Source organism: Heterocephalus glaber, unplaced genomic scaffold, assembly GCF_053883595.1.
Source record: "Heterocephalus glaber isolate CG9 unplaced genomic scaffold, H.glaber_assembly_v1.0 deba00001532, whole genome shotgun sequence".
Lineage (NCBI taxonomy): Eukaryota > Metazoa > Chordata > Mammalia > Rodentia > Bathyergidae > Heterocephalus > Heterocephalus glaber.
In genome coordinates, this window is record NW_028258330.1 from 110,722 (window position 1) to 132,965 (window position 22,244).

At 45.1% G+C, this 22,244-nt stretch overlaps 1 protein-coding gene across 1 annotated transcript in view; it reads left to right on the forward strand.

The window, feature by feature from the left end:
- The first annotated feature begins 98 nt into the window (after positions 1–98).
- Ninl (ninein like) overlaps positions 99–22,244 on the forward strand; it is a 97,110-nt gene continuing 74,964 nt past the window's right edge. The window contains exon 1 of the mRNA XM_087188598.1: positions 99–7,688. The gene's annotated coding sequence lies outside the window, so the exon portion shown is untranslated. The remainder of the gene's footprint in view (positions 7,689–22,244) is intronic.

Consider the following 22,244-nt stretch of genomic DNA (forward strand, 5'->3'; position numbering starts at 1 on the left):
GGACTACTTCGGCGGTGCGGTAGGCGGGAGAAACGTGCCTCGGTGCCAGACACAAAGAGCGCCGGCGGGCTCCTACCAGGTGAGCTGGCTGCAGCCGACCGGGCGGAGCGGGGCGCAGGAGGCAGGGGCGCCGGGCCGGAGTCCGTCCTCTCGCAGCCGGGGGGGCAGGAGAGGAGGAAGACTAGCCAGGCGGCTGCCGAACCCAGCTGGACCCAGGTCCGGGCCGCGACCCCGCCCCTTGCCCCCCCCCCCGTACCTGTCCCTGTTCCCGCTCTCCGTCCCCACCCCACCTCCGTCTTCCTCGCCCCGCCATCCCCTCCCATCTCCGTGTTTCCCGTCCTCCCTGTGCCCGTGTCCCCACAGGCCTAGCATCCGCATGCTGCAGGTTCTCTCTGTGATCGCCGCCGCTCCCCAACACGGAGCGGCCCCCACCCGGTCCCTAACCCGAACCCGAACCCAGTCGGGACGCCGTTCTCAGGGCAGAGACCTGCTGCGATTTCCTCTTTCCAGTCCCCCATCCCGCGAGGGCTCTGCCCACCCGCCTAGTGGCCTCTTCGCTGTGCGGTGCCCAGCCTGTTACACAGGTGGTTGAGTCGCGGTGGCTCTAAGTTTCGTTTCAGACTAGTTCTTGGCTTCAAGTACAAATTAGTAATTCAGGCTGGAAGCCAGAGATTTGGTTAATCACACACAGCAGAAAACCAAAACTTGGAGTCAGACTTTACCTGGAGCTGCTGGGAGGGGGCAGTAGCAAAAAGCCTGGTTCTTCCCCACCCTTGGGCCACCTTGAGCCTCCTGGACTCTGCTCTGTGCACTTGGCAGGGTCTCTTATGGGATGGTGAGTCTGGAGCAGGATCCTATTACATCTGCTGCTGTCCTTCCCTGCCCTTCCCAACCTGGGTTGTCCCTCCTCAGGCTTCAGCAGGAGAATAGTAGTGGCCAGTGCCACACTCAGCTTCTCATTTCTAAAAGACTGGAGTGGAATCTCCTGGAGTTAAAATTATTTGTTACTTTCTGGAATAAGCAGAGCCCTCTGGTAATTGTGATATCCTGGAATTGGAGTCAAGAGTGGTATATACCGATTTTTGTGTATTGCCCTTTGTTTTGTATCTCATTAGAGGGAACTGGCAAATATTTTGTGGTATGCTACATCCTCTGGTAACTCAGTTACTTCCTTTGGAATCTACTGTGTTTAATGAATAATGATTTGAGTGTGTTGGAGTTTATCTGCCTGTCATGATTTATTAGAGAAAATCATTCCTTAAAAGTTCTCAGATTCTAAAGCCCTTGAAGAGTTTTGCACTGGTAGATGTACCTCAGTGAGGATGTTTCAGCTTTTAGTGATGAGAAACTCTCTCAGTCTGCTTAAGCACCTAGGGCTGCAGGGTGGCTGGTCAGTGATTGCCACAGCCTTCAGAGACCCCGGGGCCCCTTCTCCTGTGCAGTGTCAAGTTGATTGTAAAGCTGCCTCACTGCTATGAGAAAGGGAGGTCAGCATCTGTAGTCTTTAGCAACAGGAGTAAGCAGTTCCTTCAGCCAGTGCGGGGGTGGGATGGGGTGGGGTGGGGTGTCACCAGCTTTTGGAACACCTTTGTGCACTGCAGGCTCTGCCCTGGGAGGCAAGAAGGCTTGGGGTTGGGAGGACAGGCTGGTATGAGCCATGGGTAGCGCCTGTGCTGGTGGTGTTCCACCTGAGATGGAGCCCGGGTCTTGTTGTGATTGTGTCTGGACTTTCAGTGAGCAGCACTGTGTGGCAAGCTCTATGCTCAGGGCTGCAGTACATACAGTCTTGCTTTCTTTTTAAAATTAGTACATGTTTTCAATACATAATGTTTTACATTCCTGTGTGGAGTTGGTACATGTACATAACACATCATAATTCCTTTTGCAGTACAATCTTCCATGTTGTGCTCACAGTCATTTGAGCTAGGCTGTGCTGTGCCCATGTCCCAGAGAGTTCAGGGGTCAGGGAGGTTTGACTGCCCAGACCTCTGCATAGTCCATGTCTCCCACCTCACTGTGTTGTCTCCACATACAGTGGGGTTTCACCATCTTCCTTTGCCTCAGAGTGTCTAGTTAATTTTTTTATTTTCAACTTTTTTTTTCAGTGCTGGGGATTGAACCCCAGGCCTTGAGCATGCTAGACAAGCACTCTATCTCTGACCTACATCCACAGTCCAATGATTTAATTCTTTTAAAAAGAAATTATTCATTTTCAGTGCTGATAAAACACTGTGACTTATGTGAGGGGGCAGATGGGAATTGTTCATTCAAATTCCATTTTTGAGTAACAGTACTGATGATTTAATGTACTGTGCTTTGCTTCTATGGGCTTTTTGAACACACATGTACCTGTGAAAATAACATTTTAGAAAGCAAGTCTAATGCTGGGGTTGGGTCCTTAGCAACCCTGAGCCTCCAGCAGCCACCATACAGAGAGAGGTGTTGGGGTTATCCTGTAGGGCGACTCCATTCACATCGGGGCCTCTGGATCTCCCTTAGGTCATAGATGGCATCCAGCCAAAGATGTAAGAGCCAGTATCAAACACTGCAATGAAACAGTCATTGATTTTGGGGTGTTAGCTCCAGGGGCACAGGAATTTAGAAACAGTTATATATTAAAAAGTAAACCAGGCAGTGTGCCTAGTTAGTCTTGAGGATTAGATTGTCACAACCCTGGGAGAACTCCTGTGTAGACAGCTCCACCTGGCCTGAGGAGGAGCTGGACTGTGTGGCCATGTGGCCTTGAGCTTCTAGCTGTGTTCATGGAAGTGGACAGACCCAGCTGGTCAGGCAGAATGGACCACACCACCATGTCTGTACTTTGGGAGAGATAGAAGAACTGTGAGCAGACTGAGGGTGCATGTGCTGTGTGGTTGGGGTGGCACCTTCCATCCTAGGGGTTCTCAAGGCCAGGCTACAGCTTGGCTGCTTATTTCATGATTCCAGTGACTGTTTCTACTCTCTCAGGACATAAATAAAGAGAAGGGACAGGGCAAATTTGCCCTGGACTTCAGACAGAGACAGGAAGGGAGGCCCATTCCTATCCACAGTGGCATATTCACATCTCTGGCAGTGCTCCTGTAGCATGGAATATTGTTTTCCATCCTTTCAGTCTATGAATTTGTTTTTTAATTAAATATGTTTCTTGTATTCAGCATATTGTTGGATCTTGCTTCTTGTTCCATTCTGCCAGTCTGTCTCTTTTGATTGGTAAATTGAAACCATTTATGGTCTCAACATTGGTGGTTATAACTGATATATATTGACTTATCCTTGTCATGTTATTTTCCTGTCATTGGTTCGCCGTTTTCCCCCCTCTGTTTAATTCCTTGCCTTGCCTGATGGATTCATTCTTTTAGGGTTCATGGAATTGTGGTCCTTGTTATCTCTTTCTAGAATGCCCTTCAGAGCATTTTGGAGTGCTGGTTTGGTGGTCAAGAATTTCCTAAGGTGTTCTTTGTCATGGAAGTATCTTATTTGTTGATTGATTTTTTTTCTTTTTCTCCATCAATTTTGAAAGATAGTTTTACAGGTTACATCAATCTGGATTGGAGGTTGTCTTCTTTTAGGGCTTGAAATACTTCACTCCAAGCTCTCTTTGACTTAAGGGTTTGTGTTGAGAAGTCTGCTATGATTCTGATGGGCTTTCCTTTATAGGTGATTTGTTTCTCTAACAGCTTTTAATATTCTGTTCTTGTGTTGAATTTCTGGAATCTTGACTATTATATGCCTTGGTGTAGATTTTTTTTTTTTATCATGGCTAATTGGAGCTCTATATGTCTCACTTATCTGTATGTCAAATTCTTTTTCCCTGTTTGGGAAGTTTTCTGCCATTACTTCTTTGAGCGGATTTTTCATGTTATTTGTACTGTGTCCTGCTTTTTCATTGATTCCAATCAATCTTATGTTATTCTTTTGATCCTTTGCTATTTTTAAGAGATCTTTCTTTTCATGCTCATTAACCGCAATCCAGTCTTCTGTATCTGATATTCTGTCTTCACATTGGGTCATTCTGCTGCATATACTTTCAATGGAATTTTGATCTCTTGGATATATGTTTGAATCTGTTTCATGGATTCCATTTCTTTCCTATGTTGGGCATTCATGGTTTTCATCATTTTCCTAAGCTCCACTATTTTTTTTTCCGTCTGTATCTGCTCTAGAGTTGCTAACCATGTCTTTCATTATGGTCACCATCTTAGTAGTTATCTCAGAAATTATTTCTGATTTGATTTTTTTTTAGAGCCTTGTTCATCTGCTTTGTTACTTCTGCTTTACCACTTCTGAGAGTCCATGTGGGTGGCTTTCAGATTGTTCCACCTCATTGCCCCCTAGGTTTGCCTTTGATGAGCTGGAAGTCTGGGCTCACATCTTGTTTAAGTGTCTTCACATTTTCTACTTTTTTAGTTTAATTCCTGAGTTGATGCTTATAAATTGCTTATGGTGAGTACAGATGATTTTCTTTGTCATTTATTTTACAATAAATGTGTTATGGCTTATGTCTAAAATATCCCCCAAACATCTCATGTGTTCAGAGATGGGGTTTGGGAAAGTGATTGAATCATGGGGCTCTGACTTCATCAATGAATTAATCCATTATGAGATCATAAATTGGGCTGGGGATGTAGCTCAGTGATGCCTCACCTGCCTGGCAAGTGCAAGGTCCTGAGTTCAATCCCCAGTACCAAAAAATAAATAAATAAGATCATAATTTGATGGCATTACTGGGAAGTGATGGAAACTTAGGAAGTAGAGAGGAAGAGAGAGGGTCATGGGATGTGACTATACCTGGTCCTGGGCTCTTTCCCTCTGTCTGCTTCCTGGCTGCCATGAGGTGAGCAGTTTTCCTCTGCCATCCCCTGCCACCAGGCCTAAAAGCAATGGAGCTAGCCCACCACAAACCAAAACCCCAGAAACCATAAGCCAAACTGAACACTTCCTCCTTCAAGTTGTTCTCAGGTATTTGGGCCATGATGAAAAGCTGACCAACACAGTGGCATCTTGGATTTGATATGGTATTTTCCTCTGGCTCCACTCACTATAGAGAGAAAAAAGAAGAGTGCTAGTGGCTTCATATGAAAAGTTTTTCAGTCTCTCAGACCCATGTTTAAACACCAGGCTAGATGGACAGCTGCCTTTGGTCATTCTCACCCTACATCTCACAGTACTGCAGACATTCCAAATTGCATTTCTGTCTTCACCGCTACACCTCATCCACTCTTCCTCTATTGCTACTTCAGGGAATGGAAACCTGATCTTTGCCCAATGACAACCCCAGAACAACTAGGGGGAGGAGTGCAAGTCCTGTCCAGGAGCAGACAGCAGAGACTTGGCTTAAAGTTGGGTGTGCATGGAGGTTAAGGTTAGACCTGAAGCCTTTACCCAGGCCAAACCCTAATGTAGGTAGTCACACAACACTTAACAAGGCTGCATTCTGAGAAGTGTGCCGTTGGATGATCTTCTTGTTTTACAAGCATCACAGAGAGTGTGTACACAATTTAGAATGCCATCTCCATATGTAGTCACTGTTTCGAATGTGGCTTGTCGTTGACTGAGACATCCTTGTGCTCTGATGTAAGTACTGGTTTTATTTCTACTCATCTTGTAGAATAACTTTAGATCCAGATGTCCTGCTTCATTTTCCTCATTTGTCATGAGAATAGTTTTCCCAAGTCAGTTAAGATAACGGATGAGGCAGTTTAAGGTGCCATACAGCTCTGAAATTCCATGACTTAAAATAGGAAGGCTTTTTTTTTTTTTGGCATAATGGGGATTGAACTCAGGACCTTACTCTTGTGAGGCAGGCACAGTGCCACTGAGCTAAATCCCCAGCCCCTGGAAGGCTTTTTATAAAGTTTTTCACACAAGAATCATTGATAACAGATGCACCATAGGTGTCTAGCTCTGAGCGTGGCGTCAGAGAAGGCCAGGTGTGAAGCTGGGGTTCTCTGTTTCTTGAGTCCAGCAAGCCCTCCTCAGTCTGGTTCCTGTACTGGTCTCAGCTCCCTGGACACTTGAAGGGACTTCACATCTAACCTTCACATCTGCTCAGATTTGTAATATTGTGTTTTAGTTTATTTTGTTTGGCATGGACTTAAGTAGTTGCAGCAGCAGAATATGGTGATTTCTCCATCACCTGCTTTCTTGGATTGCTATGCTTATCTGCATTTAGGTTGATTGGTTCTTGGCAACTCCAAACCCCTTTAGGGCCTTTGAGATGTTGAGATGTTGACCTGACCTTCACAGCAGGCTCATTCTTCAGAAGTGGAACCAGAATATTCATCTTCCCAGAGTCTGTGGACTGTTGAGTATGTGTAAAGAGCAAGGAGGAGCAACATTGCATGTTGTGCCCCAGGTCCTAATTGCATGACTGGAATTTCAACTTGGAAAGTTGGAATAATTATGAGAATGAGTGTGAGCTGTTCTTAGGGTTTTATGACATTGATTTTATTCTTATTCTCTTTCTTTATGCCCAACATGAAACAAGAAAGATTGCACCAGTTTCTGGTAAAGAGAGTGTCTCACTGATTTCTAACAGATGACTAGAATAAATTGGAATGTGGAATGTTTGGCTGATGCCTTGCTTTTTAACTTTGGAGACTATTCAAATTATTGTTCTTTATACAGATTTTTGCATGACATTAAGACTTTCCAGTTTGGTTGAGAGGTGGAAGAGATAATTTTCCAATATATTCTGGAGATGAAATTTTCCACTTTATAGAAAAATTTTTACAGTATTCAAATTGCTTATATGCTTGTGTGCTATTGGTAGGCATGAGGCAGTGCATATAGGTTGGTGTTCCAACTCAAGTCACTCATCAGCTAGCCTCGTGGCCTTGAGTGAGTTGCTTAGCCTCTCTGTGCCTCCCTCTCTTCACCTGGAAACTGGGGGTAGTAATAATGTGCTTTAGTCACTGTCCTGTCACTGGCACCAAATGCCCAATACCCACAACTGAAAGTAGGAGAGGTTTATTTGGCTCACAGTTTCCAGGGAGTTCAGTCCTCTTTCACAAGGCTAAAGCCCTCGTGAGGCCTACAGTGACTCCATCTTGCTAAAATTCACCTCATCTCTATTGTTCTTGTAAGCTAAGGGTTAAAATGTGCTTGCCCAGGGACAAAAAGACACAATCTAAAACGAGGCCAAATTCCTAAGCTTATTACCCAGCCATCTGTGTATCCAGAGAAAGAGCATCCCAGGCACACTATCTATAAGATAAGCAGTTAATGGACTGACTATCCACACAAGATAGACATGACCATTAGTCAGTGGGTCTGCTAACCATCAGTATGTGACAGTCGGCCATTAACCTTTGCCCCTTTCTCCCTTGCAAAAACCTATACGTAATCCCCCTCGACCCCCAATAGACCTAGCCAATCAAAAATATACACTTCATGCTTGCTAAAATGTTAACCAATCATATAGCTGCTAAGTAAAAACCCCTAACCCTGATGTAACTTCTATAAAAACCCTGCTAATTTGAAACTCAGGGCTCTCAATCTTGACCCGCTGCGTCGGTGACAGTTGAGAGCCCCTGCTCGAGCTTGAATAAACGACCCTCGTGTGCTTACATTGGAATCGGCCTCCTGGTGGTCTTTGGGACTCCGCGAGTTGGGCGCAACATTTGGGGGCTTGTCCAGGATCCCCCAAGACTCCCAGGATCCCTGAACTGGAGGGTCAACGCCAGCTGGTGAGTGTCTCAATGTCTGTAAACTGTTTGTGTTCAGTAATCTGGGGCCCATTTTCTGAATAGGTCGACAAAGGGTCTAAGCGGACACACTGGCGGGCTGTCGACCTGGGATCTTGGAAGACGTTCCAGGCCCTTCTGAAGGGGAGGGAGTGTCCCAAGTGTCTCTGAGATTTCAAGGAGGACAAAGCGGGTCGCTCCCGCAGCACGGCGTGTGGCCGTCGTCCCAGTTTCGGTTTTGCCTCCGATCAGGCGGAGGACTTTTTTGTTTTGCTTTCTGTTTGTCTGTTTGGCTTGGTTGCTTGTCTGTTGTGCTTTATCATTATCTGACTGAGACAGAGACAATGGGACAGACTGTGACTACTCCCCTTTCCTTGATAACAGGTCATTTCAAAAAAGTTAGACAAAGGGCACATAATTTGAGTCTAGAAATTAAAAAGAAAAAGCTAGTCATTCTTTGCAGCTCGGAATGGCCAGCCCTTGAGAGAAACTGGCCACCAGAGGGCACATTTGATCTAGAAATAATCGGGAGAGTTAAAGAAATTGTTTTTCATTCCCAAACAGGGCACCCTGACCAGGTACCATACATCGTTACCTGGGAAAGCTTGGTACAGGACCCTCCCCCTTGGGTTAAGCCTTTTCTATCTCCACAGAAACAGCAGCCTGCAACAGTAGTTCTAGCGATGCGCGAGAAAACTACCCAAGGAGGTGACCAGAAAAGACCAATTAAACCCACGGTGTCACTGTACCCGGTCCTCCAAGGGGGGACTGATGAAGAGCTCATTTTTCCTCCTTCTTATGATTCACTCCCCCCCCCTTCCAACAACAGGCAGAAAGAGGAGCCCCAGCCGGGGCTAGAGAGGGAGGGGCAGCACAAGGTGTCGATGACAGGGATGGCCCTGCCCAGAATACTCACCACCGACATGCTGCTTCGCTGGCAAGACCAGCGGACTCTACAGTTTTCCCCTTAAGAGCGATAGGGCCCCCTGATGAACATGGTAACCAGCCTCATCATTACTGGCCCTTCGCCACCCGTGATCTTTACAATTGGCGAACCCAACACACCAAATTCTCTGATAACCCTAGGGATTTAATTAACCTGTTAGAAACTGTTTTGTTCACTCACCAGCCCACTTGGGATGATTGTCAGCAGCTTCTCCAGATCCTGTTTTCCACAGAAGAGCAAGAGAGAATTCAGAATGAGGCCAGAAAATTGGTTCCTGTTGACAATGGCCAACCCACCACCAACGCTGACACTATCAACACCTCTTTTCCTTTGTCCCAGCCCAATTGGGACTTCAACACAGCAGAAGGTAAGGAGAGGCTCCGGGTCTATCGCCAGGCTCTGTTGGGAGGTCTCAATGCAGCGGCTTGGAAGCCCACCAATTTGGCTAAGGTAGGAGATGTACAACAAGGGTCGAACGAAAGCCCCGCTGCCTTCCTAGAGAGAATTCAGGAAGCCTTCCATAGGTATACTCCTATGGACTCAGAGGCAAATGAGACCAAGGCAGCTGTAATAATACACTTTGTCAACCAGGCAGTGCCAGACATTAAGAGAAAGTTACAGAAAGTAGATAGACTGGGAGAAAAGAGTGTTCAGGACTTAGTGGCAGTAGCAGAGAAAGTATATAACAATAGAGAAACTGCAGAAGAAAAACAGGCAAAGAATAGCAATCGATAGACTAGGAACCTAGCCTGAATCCTTCTTGCCACCACTGCGGGAGAACCGAAAGAACGTGAACGTTGACTGAGAGAGATTGCGACAGAAGAACAAGGTAAAGGAGAATATAGAGATCGCCCCTGATTGAGAAAAAATCAGTGTGCCTATTGCAAAGAGGAAGGCCATTGGATTAGAGAATGCCCTAAAAAGCAAAAAAAACGCCCCAAGGCTCCCATCATGGCTATAGATGAACTGAGTGACTAGGGGGGATGGGGTTCGGCACCCCTCCCCGAGCCCAGGTTAACCCTAAAAGTGGAGGGGAGACCTGTTGAGTTCCTAGTGGATACAGGAGCCCAACATTCGGTCCTACTTGAACCCCATGGCCATATTTCTGATAAGTCTTCCTGGGTTCAGGGCGCCACCGGCATGAAAAAGTATTCATGGACTACCCGAAGAATGGTGGACTTGGGAATGGGCCGGGTAACCCACTCGTTCATGATTATTCCTGATTGCCTGTACCCTTTACTGAGTAGAGATCTGCTCACTAAGTTGGGAGCTCAGATCCACTTCCAAGCAGGGGGTAGGAAAGTTCTTAACCAAGAAGGCAAACTGATCCAAGTACTAACTGTAAACATAGAAGATGAGTATCGGTTACACCAAGGACTGTCTCCACCAGACCCTGAAATAGATAAATGGCTTACAATGTACCCACAGGCCTGGGCTGAAACCGGGGGCACGGGACTGCCTGCACACAGACCACCTATATATATAGAATTAAAGCCTGGGGCAGATCCTGTCCACGTCTGTCAATACTCTATGTCCCCCAGATGCCCAACGGGGAATAACCCCCCATATCAGGAGGTTACTAGCACAAAGGATATTAAAGCCTTGTCAATCAGCCTGGAATACCCCCTTGTTGTCGGTACGAAAGCCACATTCGAATGACTACCGACCAGTACAGGACCTCCGTGAAGTAAATAAAAGAGTCATGGACATTCACCCCACAGTGCCTAACCCCTATACTCTTTTGAGTTCCCTGCCACTGTGTCAATACTGGTATACAGTTCTGGACCTGAAAGATGCCTTCTTCAGCCTTCCGCTGGCGCCCAAGAGCCAACACATCTTTGCCTTTGAATGGAGCAATCCTGAACAAGGTCTCAACGGACAGCTAACTTAGACCCGGCTGCCTCAGGGATTTAAAAACTCCCCTACCATCTTCGACGAGGCCCTACATGAAGATTTAGGTGAGTTCCGCCTTCAAAGCCCCCAGTTAACCCTGTTACAATATGTAGATGATCTCCTCATAGCAGCCGAAACCCAGGAAGTCTGCCTTGAGGAAACTAAAGAGCTCCTGGCTGTCATCAGAAAGTTGGGGTACCGGGCGTCAGCCAAGAAAGCTCAAATCTGCAAGTCCAAGACTCTGGCTACCTTAAACCCGGCCACGTTGCTGCCAGATCCCAAATTAGAAGTGTCACTCCACGACTGTGCTGACATTCTGGCTCAAGTACATGGGACTCGAGCTGACCTGAGAGACCAGCCGTGGCCAGATGCTGAAAACACCTGGTATACTGACGGAAGCAGCTTTGTACAGGATGGCCGCAGGTATGCTGGGGCAGCTATAGTAACAAAGACTGAGGTCGTTTGGGCAGAGCCACTGCCCACCGGAACTTCAGCACAATGGGCGGAGCTTATAGCTCTAACCAAAGCATTGACTCTGGGGCAGGGCCAAAAGGTAAACATATATACAGACAGCTGGTACACTTTTGCCACCGCTCACATACATGGGGCTATCTATAGAGAAAGGGGGCTGCTAACGGCCAAGGGAAAGACTATTAAAAACAAAGAAATTCTTGCCCTGGTGACAGCCTTATGGCTGCCAAAAAAACTGGCTATTATCCACTGCCCCGGACACCAAAAGAGCGATACTCCGGTTGCCAGGGGAAATAATTTGGCTGACCAGAGTGCTCGAAAGATAGCCCTAGAGGCCGACCTGACACTGACCACTCAGCTGCCTGACCCAGGGAGCGCTATTCTGCCTGAAATTCCCCAATATACAGAGGCAGACTTAGAATGGATAAAACAACAGCCCATGGCCCAATGCCTCAAAGGGTGGTGGCGATCAGCTGACTGTAGCATCATCTTGCCTGAAGCACTAGGAGAACAAGTTCTCTCCAAAATGCACCGATCCACCCACATGGGGGCTCGCAAGATGCAAGACCTCTTGAGACACGCCAGAATCAAGATCCAAGGTGCCCACTCCAAGATTGACTGTATCGTTGTCACCTGCAAAGCCTGTCAATTGACAAATGCTACCCATAACACAGCCAATCCAGGCAGCAGACTGAGAGGAAACCGCCTGGGAACATACTGGGAATTGGACTTTACCGAGGTAAAACCTGAAAGATATGGTTACAAATATCTATTAGTTTTTGTAGATACTTTTTCAGGATGGACAGAGGCTTTCCCCACCAAGCACGAGACGGCACAAGTTGTGACTAAAAAGTTACTAGAAGACATCTTGCCAAGGTACGGTATCCCGGTACTGTTAGGGTCAGATAATGGACCTGCCTTCATCTCTAAGGTGAGTCAAGGTTTAGCACGAGTATTGGGGGCAGATTGGAAATTACATTGTGCATACAGACCCCAAAGTTCAGGACAGGTAGAAAGGATGAACAGGACCCTAAAAGAGACCTTAACTAAATTAACCATAGAGACTGGCGGTGACTGGGTGACTCTCCTCCCCTTTGCTCTCTATAGGGTACGCAACTCTCCCTATAAATTAGGGATAACACCCTTCGAAATTATGTTTGGGAGCCCCCCTCCTATTATTCCTAACCTCCAGTCAGAAGTGCTTACTAAATTTGAACTTGATGATCAAGAATTATTATCTTCTTTAAGAAACCTCCAATGTGTTCACAAGGACATCTGGCCCCAGTTAAAGGCCCTGTACGAGTCTGGACCACCTCCTGAGCTCCATCGCTTTCAACCAGGAGATTGGGTCTTTGTCCAAAGACATCGGCAGAAAGACCTTGAGCCTCATTGGAAAGGACCCTACGTCACTGTCCTGACCATGCCCACTGCTCTCAAAGTCGACGGGATCACCTCGTGGGTACATTACACTCACGTCCGCCCTGCAGATCCACACGCCGTTATAGAGGAATACATCCCGTCGTGGCAAGTGTCCAAGGACTGCGACAAGCCCCTCAAGCTCAAGCTGCGTCGTCGACAATCATAATTGTGGTAACTGTACTCTTGACACCAATATTGGGAGGGCAGAGCCCACACACTCCCCTAACCCTGACTTGGATGATCATTAGCACATCCACAGGTAACATTGTTAACAGCTCATCCAAAGCGGCCCCACCATTGACCTGGTGGTCAAACCTAGACTTTGATCTGTGTCTGCTCGCCGCAGGGACTTGGAACACCGGGAATTGGGAAATCGGGCCTGGGGGAGAGCCAATATTTAAAAAAGGCGTTGGCCAATGTAATAACAAGATATCCCTGCCCATGGCCCCAATACCCATGGCCCCTCCGAGACTTGACCCCGGGTGCAGCCATCCCCTTGAAAGAAACATCCTACAGAGTACTCCCCTTTATGTTTGCCCAGGAGAGGGGCGCACGCAGTCTCAAATAGACAAATGTGGGGGACCTGACAAGTTCTATTGTGCGACATGGGGATGTGAGTCCACAGGTACTGTCTCGTGGACTCCACCCATCAGAGACGATTTAATCTCGTTAAAAAGAGTCCCCGGACCCACTGGCCTCAGTAGCGATAGTGTTGCAACTTTTAGCGGATCGTGTACAGGATTCCTTTGTAACCCAATAAAACTTTCATTTACCGATCAAGGTAAAAAATACATCGGGTGGGAATCGGGCCGGACATGGGGACTCTGCCTATATCAAGATGATTTTGACAGCGGGTTACTGTTCACTGTAAGACTCAAAAAGGAGCCACTCGTCATAAAATCTCCCCAGCCGACTGGGCCGAATTTGGTGCTAGTCCCCTTAGCTCCTCCTCGACCCACCAAACCCCTTCCTCAGAAAATCTTGTCCGTGCCTCCAAAGACCCCACACAGATACCAGGTGTGACCTCCGTACCTACGCTCCTGCCCTCTGTTCAAACTGTCACCCAGGCTGAAAAAGCCGACCAAGACCAAGACCCCCTTTTGGGGCTCATGGTTCACACCTTTAAGGCCCTAAATGCTTCTAGGCTGGATCTCACCCACTCCTGCTGGTTATGCTATGATATCAAGCCCTCTTATTATGAGGCAATAGCGTATCTGGGCAATTTCACTAGATCAGACAGTCCAACTCAGTGTAGATGGCAACAAAAAGGAACAGCCAGACTGACTCTACAGTCAGCAACTGGACAAGGGACTTGTGTCGGCAGTATCCCAACCTCTCACCGACACCTCTGTGGCAAAACCTATCAGTCTAGGTCGAGAAAATACCTTGTTCCCCCTTCTGACGGATGGTGGGCTTGCTCCTCTGGACTCACCCGCTGTGTACATGGAGAGATGCTTAAGCGGACTAAAGATTTCTGTGTACTGGTACGGTTGGTCCCTAGGCTCTTATATCACTCAGAAAAAGACATCCTCGGTTGCCTGACTGAGACCCCAGCCAAGGTTAAGCGAGACCCTGTAACAGCAATCACTCTGACAGTCCTCTTAGGCTTAGGACTAGCTGGAACAGATACAGGGATTTCATCATTAGCGTTACAAAATAGACATTACCATGATTTGAGAGCGGCCATAGATATAGATATTGAGAGACTAGAAAACTCCATCTCCCACTTACAAGAGTCTCTAACCTCCCTGGAAGAAATGGTCCTCCAAAATCGGAGGGGACTAGATTTAATCTTTCTATAACAGGGAGGACTTTGTGTCGCCCTAGGTGAAGAATGCTGTTTTTATATAGACCACTCAGGAGTGGTCAAAGAATCTATGGCCAAAGTCAGAGAAGGTATTGCTAAATGAAAACAAGAACAAGAACAGGCTCAAAATTGGTTTGAATCCTGGTTTAATTCCTCCCCATGGCTGACTACCCTAATCTCCACTCTGATAGGCCCCTTACTCATTCTGGTGCTATTGTTGACCCTTGGGCCCTACATACTTAACAAACTGGTCTCATTCGTCAGAGAACGCATTAACTCTATACAGCTGATGGTACTCAGGTCCCAATACCAGCCAGCCCAGCCAGTGTTGACAGGCCTAATAGAGTTGGCCCACAGAGGCCCATGATTGGTCCTCGATACCATCCTGTGAAGCGGGGAATGTGAGGCCTACAGTGACTCCATCTTGCTAAAATTCACCTCGTCTCTGTTGTTCTTGTAAGCTAAGGGTTAAAATGTGCTTGCCCAGGGACAAAAAGACACAATCTAAAACGAGGCCAAATTCCTAAGGTTATTACCCAGCCATCTGTGTATCCAGAGAAAGAGCGTCCCAGGCACACTATCTATAAGATAAGCAGTTAATGGACTGACTATCCACACAAGATAGACATGACCATTAGTCAGTGGGTCTGCTAACCATCAGTATGTGACAGTCGGCCATTAACCTTTGCCCCTTTCTCCCTTGCAAAAACCTATACGTAATCCCCCTCGACCCCCAATAGACCTAGCCAATCAAAAATATACACTTCATGCTTGCTAAAATGTTAACCAATCATATAGCTGCTAAGTAAAAACCCCTAACCCTGATGTAACTTCTATAAAAACCCTGCTAATTTGAAACTCAGGGCTCTCAATCTTGACCCGCTGCGTCGGTGACAGTTGAGAGCCCCTGCTCGAGCTTGAATAAACGACCCTCGTGTGCTTACATCGAAATCAGCCTCCTGGTGGTCTTTGGGACTCCGTGAGTTGGGCACAACACCCTCAGTGCTGAGGAAGGTGCCCAGGTCATGATGAGTGCTCAACAAATATACCTTTGTCTTTTCCAAAGATGACTTAGAAAGAACAAGTGCCCTGCTGAGGGGTCAGAGGCAGGGGCTTCTCTCCAGTGGTCCTGACTATCCACAGACAGCAGACCCAAGACTTGTGCAGCCCAGAGGGGTATATTCAGAATTCTCCTGGGCCCCTTTTTATTTTTCTCCCTCAACCCCTAAGATCACTTGACTGAAACAAAAATAAACAGCAACAATTGTCCCATAAAAGAAACTACTTAGAATGGAGAAATGTGCAAATTCTTCAGATAATTAGTAACTGAGATCACTTAAAGGAAAGGACTGGTAATCAGACCTCACTGTGACCCTCAGACTGGCCCCACAGCCCTGCCATGTGCCTGTATGTGTGGAGCTGAAACTTGTGAGTGTTGGACATTTGCTTTGTTCTATGACTTCAGTGTTTATTTTTAAAATTATTTATATTTTTTTAGGTGCTGGGGACAGAAGCCAGGGCCTCATGGTTACTAGGTGTGCGCTTTGCACTGAGCTGCACCCCTGGCCTTTGGGATTTTACCAGGTGTGTTTCCGTGTTGATGTGCTGGTGAGCCTCACTGGTGTTGAAATGGGCACCAGGATGTGCTGCTTCTTTTTTGTGAGGCTTTTGGTTTTTCTGAGTAGTTACAGGCTTTTTTTTTTTGTACTGGGGATTGAACTCAGGACCTTGTGCTTTGTGAGGCAGGCAACAGAACCACTGAGCTAAATCCCCAGCCCTTAAATTTTAATACCCAGTCCACAGTTACAGGCTTTTAAAGGAGCACTTATCAGCATTTCCAAGTTCCATTTTCCTTCTCTTTGGATGTGAAGTATCTATACCTTGCCTCCTCACTGGTCCCAGCCTTGGTTCTTAGTCACCGGGGGGTGGGTGCTTGAGTGGTCACTGACTACTTTCCCTGCTGGCTCTTGGTAAATGGGTTACTGGAGGTGTGGCAGTCATCCTGGCCCAGCTCACAGGCCCCACCTGCCACAGTGGAACCCTCTCACCTTGCACTGCCCCACAAATGGGGAAACCCTTCCTTGTGTTGTTTTAGTTGATGTTTCCTTAACGAGTAGCAATGCTGCTGTGCCTATTAAACATTTGCTTTGTCTTATCTTGCAAAGCAAGATTATGCCCTAAAACAGCCTTTCTTCCTCTGATGTGTGTGTGTGTGTGTGTGTGTGTGCGCGTGCGTGTGTATCCATGTGTTACTATGGTTTGAACCCAGGACCTTTGCACTGAGCTACATCCCTGGCCCTTTTTTTATTTTTTGTTTTGAGATGGGTTCTCATTAAGTCACTAACTTGCCCAGGCTGGGGTCAAAGTTGTGATCCTCCTGCCTCAGCCTCCCAGCATTCTGAGATTACAAGCATGTGCCAGAGTAAAGGGCTCCCTCTGATGTCTTGATGGCAGTGTTCTTAAAGGAATGAAGAGAAAGTGAGCATCCTCTTCACTGCCATCATTATCTGCCATCCTGCCTGGTCTTGCTTGTAAGAATGAGTGAACACATAGTCCCAGCACTCCAAAGGCTGAGGCAGGAGGATGGCTTGAGCCCAGGAGTTCAGGGCTGAGCCAGGCAACATAATGAGAACCTGTGTCAAAAAACAAAAACAACATGTATGAACAAGGAGCTTTCTCAGTGACACACACCTGTTTAAGAATACTTGCCATTTTTTTAGATTGACAACCTCTACCCAGGATCTCAGATATTTGGGGGAAAAAATAAAAAGCATTTGTGTGGATTCTGCTCTGCAATCTCTGGCTTGGTAGAGAACCTGGCTTCAGCTCACTGACCCTACAGCTCTGGGTGGTTCTGAGAGCTTCAGGTGACATTCGCAGGACAGGAAGGGTGGTGGGCACAGTCATCCTTTCTGCTAAAGCACAGCTCCCACATCTGCTTCAGTGAATCCGGGCTGCTGGTCCTGAGCTTCTTGAGCCTCTCAGAATGCACCTGCACTGGGTCTCTCCTGCCTACCAATGACTCCCAGGGGCAGCGACCCCCCTCTACCTGGACCAGTGGCCCACTTTCCTCAGTGAGGCTGCAGCCCTCTGTGGAACTGAAGATCACAGACCCTCCAAGGTACCCATCAGTGATTTTGCTTAAAAACCAAATATAAACGCCTCAGCATGTATAAAACTGCAGCAGGATAACATTTGAATTTGAGTGTTTTATTCTGCTTTTCCCTGTTCCAAGATGGCAGTCAGAACCATACTTTTCCTTGCTTTCAGAGTCAGAGGTGGGGTAGGTAGGTTTTCTGTCTCAGGGCTCAAGGCAGAAGTTCCTAGAAGAGGTGCAACTACCACTATTACTACTACTACTACTACTGCTACTACTACTACTACTAGTAGTACGTCTTCATCTGCTCTCCTTTTCCTTCTCTCCTTTCTCTTCTTCCTCCTCCTTCTCCTCTTTTCTCCTTCTTCCTTCTCCTTCCTTCTAATCCCAGCACTAGGGAGCCTGATGCAGGAGGATCAAGAATTTGAGGGCAGCTTGCACTACATAGACAGAGCCTGTCTCAAAATAAATAAGTAAACAAACAGACCTGTGTATGCAGTTTGGAGACTTGGAGCCTGTGTGGATTTGCTGTCACCACAGTGAGAACACAAATAGTACCATCACTGTCTACATTACTCCTGCTGCCCTTGACAGTTGTTCCCCACCCCCGCCCCCACCACCTCCTACCTGTGCTCCATCCCTGCCACTCCTTCCAGCCTCTCTAGAATGTCCTATAAATTGAAGCTTCCTGCATGCAGCCTTTCCAAATTAGCTTCTCTCACCAAGTACTTGTTATGTTGTTGTTCGTATTAATACTTGCATGTATTTGCTCCTTCTTATTGATAAGGTAGGAATGTGGCACCTGTGTTTATCTGTTGACCTGTGGGAGGATATTAGGATTGTTTCCTAATAACTAATGATTTTGAATGCAGCTGCTGTGAACATTTGTATACAGATTTTGTGTGAACGTGTTATTTCACAGGGCAAGTACTTAGGTGGTAAATAGGTGTGGGATTGCAGAATCACATGAGAAGTCTTTATTTAATTTGAAAAAGAAAAGATTTTTTTTTTTGCTTAAATTCTTTTATTGGTACATTTTAGGTTTACAATACATTTCCATTTGTCATTGGGTGCTTGTGTCTGTACATGATATATCTTAGTTCTTTTTTTTTCTCCATTACCTGTGTGTCCTTCAACCCTCCACCCTTCCCTATTTACATACTTCGTTTCCATTTTTTTTTCTTTTCTCATAATTTTTCCTTTCTATTCTTTCCTTTCCCCATCTCCTCCCACCATCCCTACACCTTTGGACCTTAAGAAAAGCTTTCTTTCCAGAGTAGCTGTACCATTTTGCATTCCTGTTCCTGTTCTCATATGAGAGCATTACTCTTCTCACTAGTTCTTGGTATTGACAGTTTTTAAAATGTTTAATTTCAATTACTGTCATAGACCTATAATGCTGTTTCATTGTAGTGTTAATTCACATTTCTATAATGGTGAATGATGTAGAACCTTTTTTTAAGAAGTGTTCTTTTTGCCATCTATACATCTTTGGTGAAGTGTGCCTGTTCCAGTCTTTTGCAAGCTTTCTTTTTAAAACTAGGTCAGGGCCGGGGATTTAGCTCAGTGGTTTTGCCACCTGATGCGCAAGCCCAAGGACCTGAGTTCGATCCTGGTACCAAAAAAAAAAACAAAACAAAAACTAGATTGTTTTCTGTTTCATTTTTATAGTTTTTTGAGTATATGTCATTTGTTAGATACGTGGTTTGCAAATGTATTCTCCCAGTCTGTGGCTTTTTGTTTTTTGAACAGTGCCTTCATATATCAAATACTTTCATTTTGCTGAAATCCAGCTTACCAATGTGTCTTCTATGGATTGTACTTTAGCGACTTACCGAAGAACTCACTAATAGAAGTTACAAAGATTTCCCTGCTAGGGCTGGGAATGTAGCTCAGTGGAAGACCCTTTGCCTAGCATGTGTGAGGCTCTGGGTTTAATCCCCAGCAGCCCCTCCTCCAAAGATTTAGTTATTCTAGTTCCTTTGCCTGATGGATTTCAGAATCCACTTGTCTATGTTAAAGTTTTCTGCTTAAGTTTCTATTGGAATTATGTTAAGTCTACAGAGTTCAATTTGGGAAGAATCAACATCTTAACATTTAGTCTTTTAATCCATGAGAATTTATGTTTCTCAATTTATATCTTTTTTTATTTCTTTTATTAGTATTTTATAGTTTCAGCATATAAATCTGCATGTTTCATTAGAATTATTATTTAAATATTCACTTTTTGCAGAGCTTCTATGAATGGTGATGTTTTACAAATTTCAAAGTCTAATTTTTCATCGTGAGTCCACAGGAAGACAACTGTTTTTGCTAAACTCATTTACTTGTGACTTTTTTATAGATTTCTTGGATTTTCTGTGTAGTAAATGATGTCATCTGTGAATAAAGACAGTCTTATTTCTTCCTTTTCAACCTACGTGCTTTTCTTTTTTTTTTTTTTGGTACCGGGAACCTGTGTGCCTTTTACTTGTTTCTTTTCATCGACTTTGCTGACTAGGACTTCCTGCCAGGTTGGACAGGAGTGTTGAGAGTGGATGTCCTTGCCTGGCTCCTAGGCTTTTCAGGAAATGTTTGTTCTTTTAGTGCATGTATGATGTTAGCCATGGGTTTTTGTAGATGCCTTTCATCAGCTTAAGGAAATTCCCTTCTACTTCCATTCTGCTTGTTGAGAGATTTTAATTATGAATGGGTGTTGAATTTTGAACTGCTTTTTCTGTACTTGCTGATGTGACTGTGTCCGTTATTATGGTGATCAATCACTGATTGACTTTTTTTTTTTTTTTGGTTAGGGATTGAACCCAGGGCTGTGCACATGCCTGGCAGGCACTCTTAACACTGAGCTCCATCCTGACCCACTATTGATTTTTTAATATTAAATCTGTCTTACATTTCTGATACTGGCCCACCTCATAATATATTTTTTATATGTTCCTGGATTTCATCTGCAAATATTTTGATGAATTTTTCATCTATGTTTGTGAAGGATATTGGTCTAGGTTTTCTCCCTTATATTGTCTAGTCTAGTTTTGATATTAGGATAATGCTGGTCTCATAAAATAAATTAGGATGGATGTCCCATCTTTTATCATCTAGAAGGTATAATATAAAATTGGTATATTTCTCATTTAAATGTTTAATAGAATTTTTCTAGTAAAGCTATCTGGGACTGGAGATTTCTTTTTTTTTTTTTTTTGGTACCGGGGATTGAACTCGGGTCCTTGCGCTTATGCAACAGGTAGCGAAACCACTGAGCTAAATCCCCGGCCCTGGAGATTTCTTTTTTGCAAGTTTTTACAAATTCATTTTCTTTAATATTTATAGGGCTACTGTTCAGATTATTTCATCATGGGGAAGTTGTGATAGTTTGTGCTTTTCAAAGAATTGCTGTATTTAGTCTAAGTTGTTGCATTTGTGTATGTGTAGTTTCTTTACAGTATGCCTTTATTTTCCTTTTATTGTTTGTAGAATCTGTAAAGAGATTCTTATATTCTTAGTAATGGCAATTTATATCTTCTCCCCTTCCATTATATTAGTATTAGTAGATGTTTATAAATTTTATTAATCTCAAAATATCAGGTTTGTATTTGGTTCTTTTCTATTTTCTGTTTTCAATTTCATTGATTTCTCCTTTTTATTATTTTCATTCTTGTGCTCTCAAGTTCATTTTGATCCTTTTTTTGGTTTCTGTACATAGAAGCTGAGATTATTGTGTCCAGTCTACTAACGAGCCCATAAATGGCATGTTTCGTTTCTGTTGCAGTGTTTTTGATTTCTAACATTTCCTTTTGGTTTCTTTTTACAGTGACCATATCTTAATAGCATTTTTTGCTTATTTTCCACCTTTATTTATTTGAACCCCAACATATTAATGTTAAAAGTTTCAGTCTGATAGCTGCAAGATCTTGCCTTATCTGAGTTGGGTTCTGATGCTTGCTCAGACTGTGTTATTTCTTGCCTGTAGTGTACTTTGAACTTTTTTGTCAGAAGTCAGTTATGATGTCTTAAGTTATAGGAACTGAAGTGATAGACCCTTATTTATCTACCTAAGGGTTAATCTGTTTTGAAGGTTGGCTGTAGCTGTAGACATCAGAGGCTTCAAATTCCCCTAACATCTTTTTGTGTGTCTCTGTACTACCAGTTTTCCTAGAAACTCCTTAAGTGGAATCTGTGTCATGCAGCTTTCTCATTTTCCCACTTTTCTCAGAATCCCTCTGTGACCACCTGACAGCCTGTTGATGTGGTAACTTGGTATTGGGGGGAAAGTGTTCTGCAATTCTATGCTTTCATCTCAGTTTTTCTTAGTGGGCCTGTGTTCCTGGATTGGAGAGGAGTTTCTTGGCCTTCTTCCCATCCTCCCTCCCTCCCTCTCTCTCCTGTGTGAGGCAGTGACTGGAGGAGGCTCCAGCAGTCAGATTTCCCTTCCCCTGGGTCAGTTAAAGCTCTGATAAAATAGCTTCTCTTGAGGGTTGGCCTTTGTTTTGTTTTTGGTTTTTTTTGGTACCGGGATCAAACGAGCTAAATCCTCGGCTCTAGGGCTGGCCTTTGTTATGGAGGATAGAATGTTCTGGGCATTTTTCAAAATAGTTACTTTCGTTCTGTGCCATTTCTCAGTGGTGATTTTTCATTTCCCTCTCTCCAGAGCATGAGGGATTTTCACTTCCATTCCTCACCAGGAGAACCTGGTGGGCTCTTGGACATAGACTCTGGGAGTTTGCCCTCTGACAGAGCCCTAGCGATTTTAACCCCAGGCTCCCTTGAAGATTTCCACCAGTTCTGCTCCAGCACAGCTGTCACTATCTTGTTTCTTGCCTCTCCAGTTTTTAGGGTAGTACTTTACTTTGTGATCTCTCTCTCTGTCCCTCTGTCTCTCTCTCTCTCTGTCTCTCTCTCTCTCTCTCTCTCTCTCTCTCTCTGTCTCTCTGA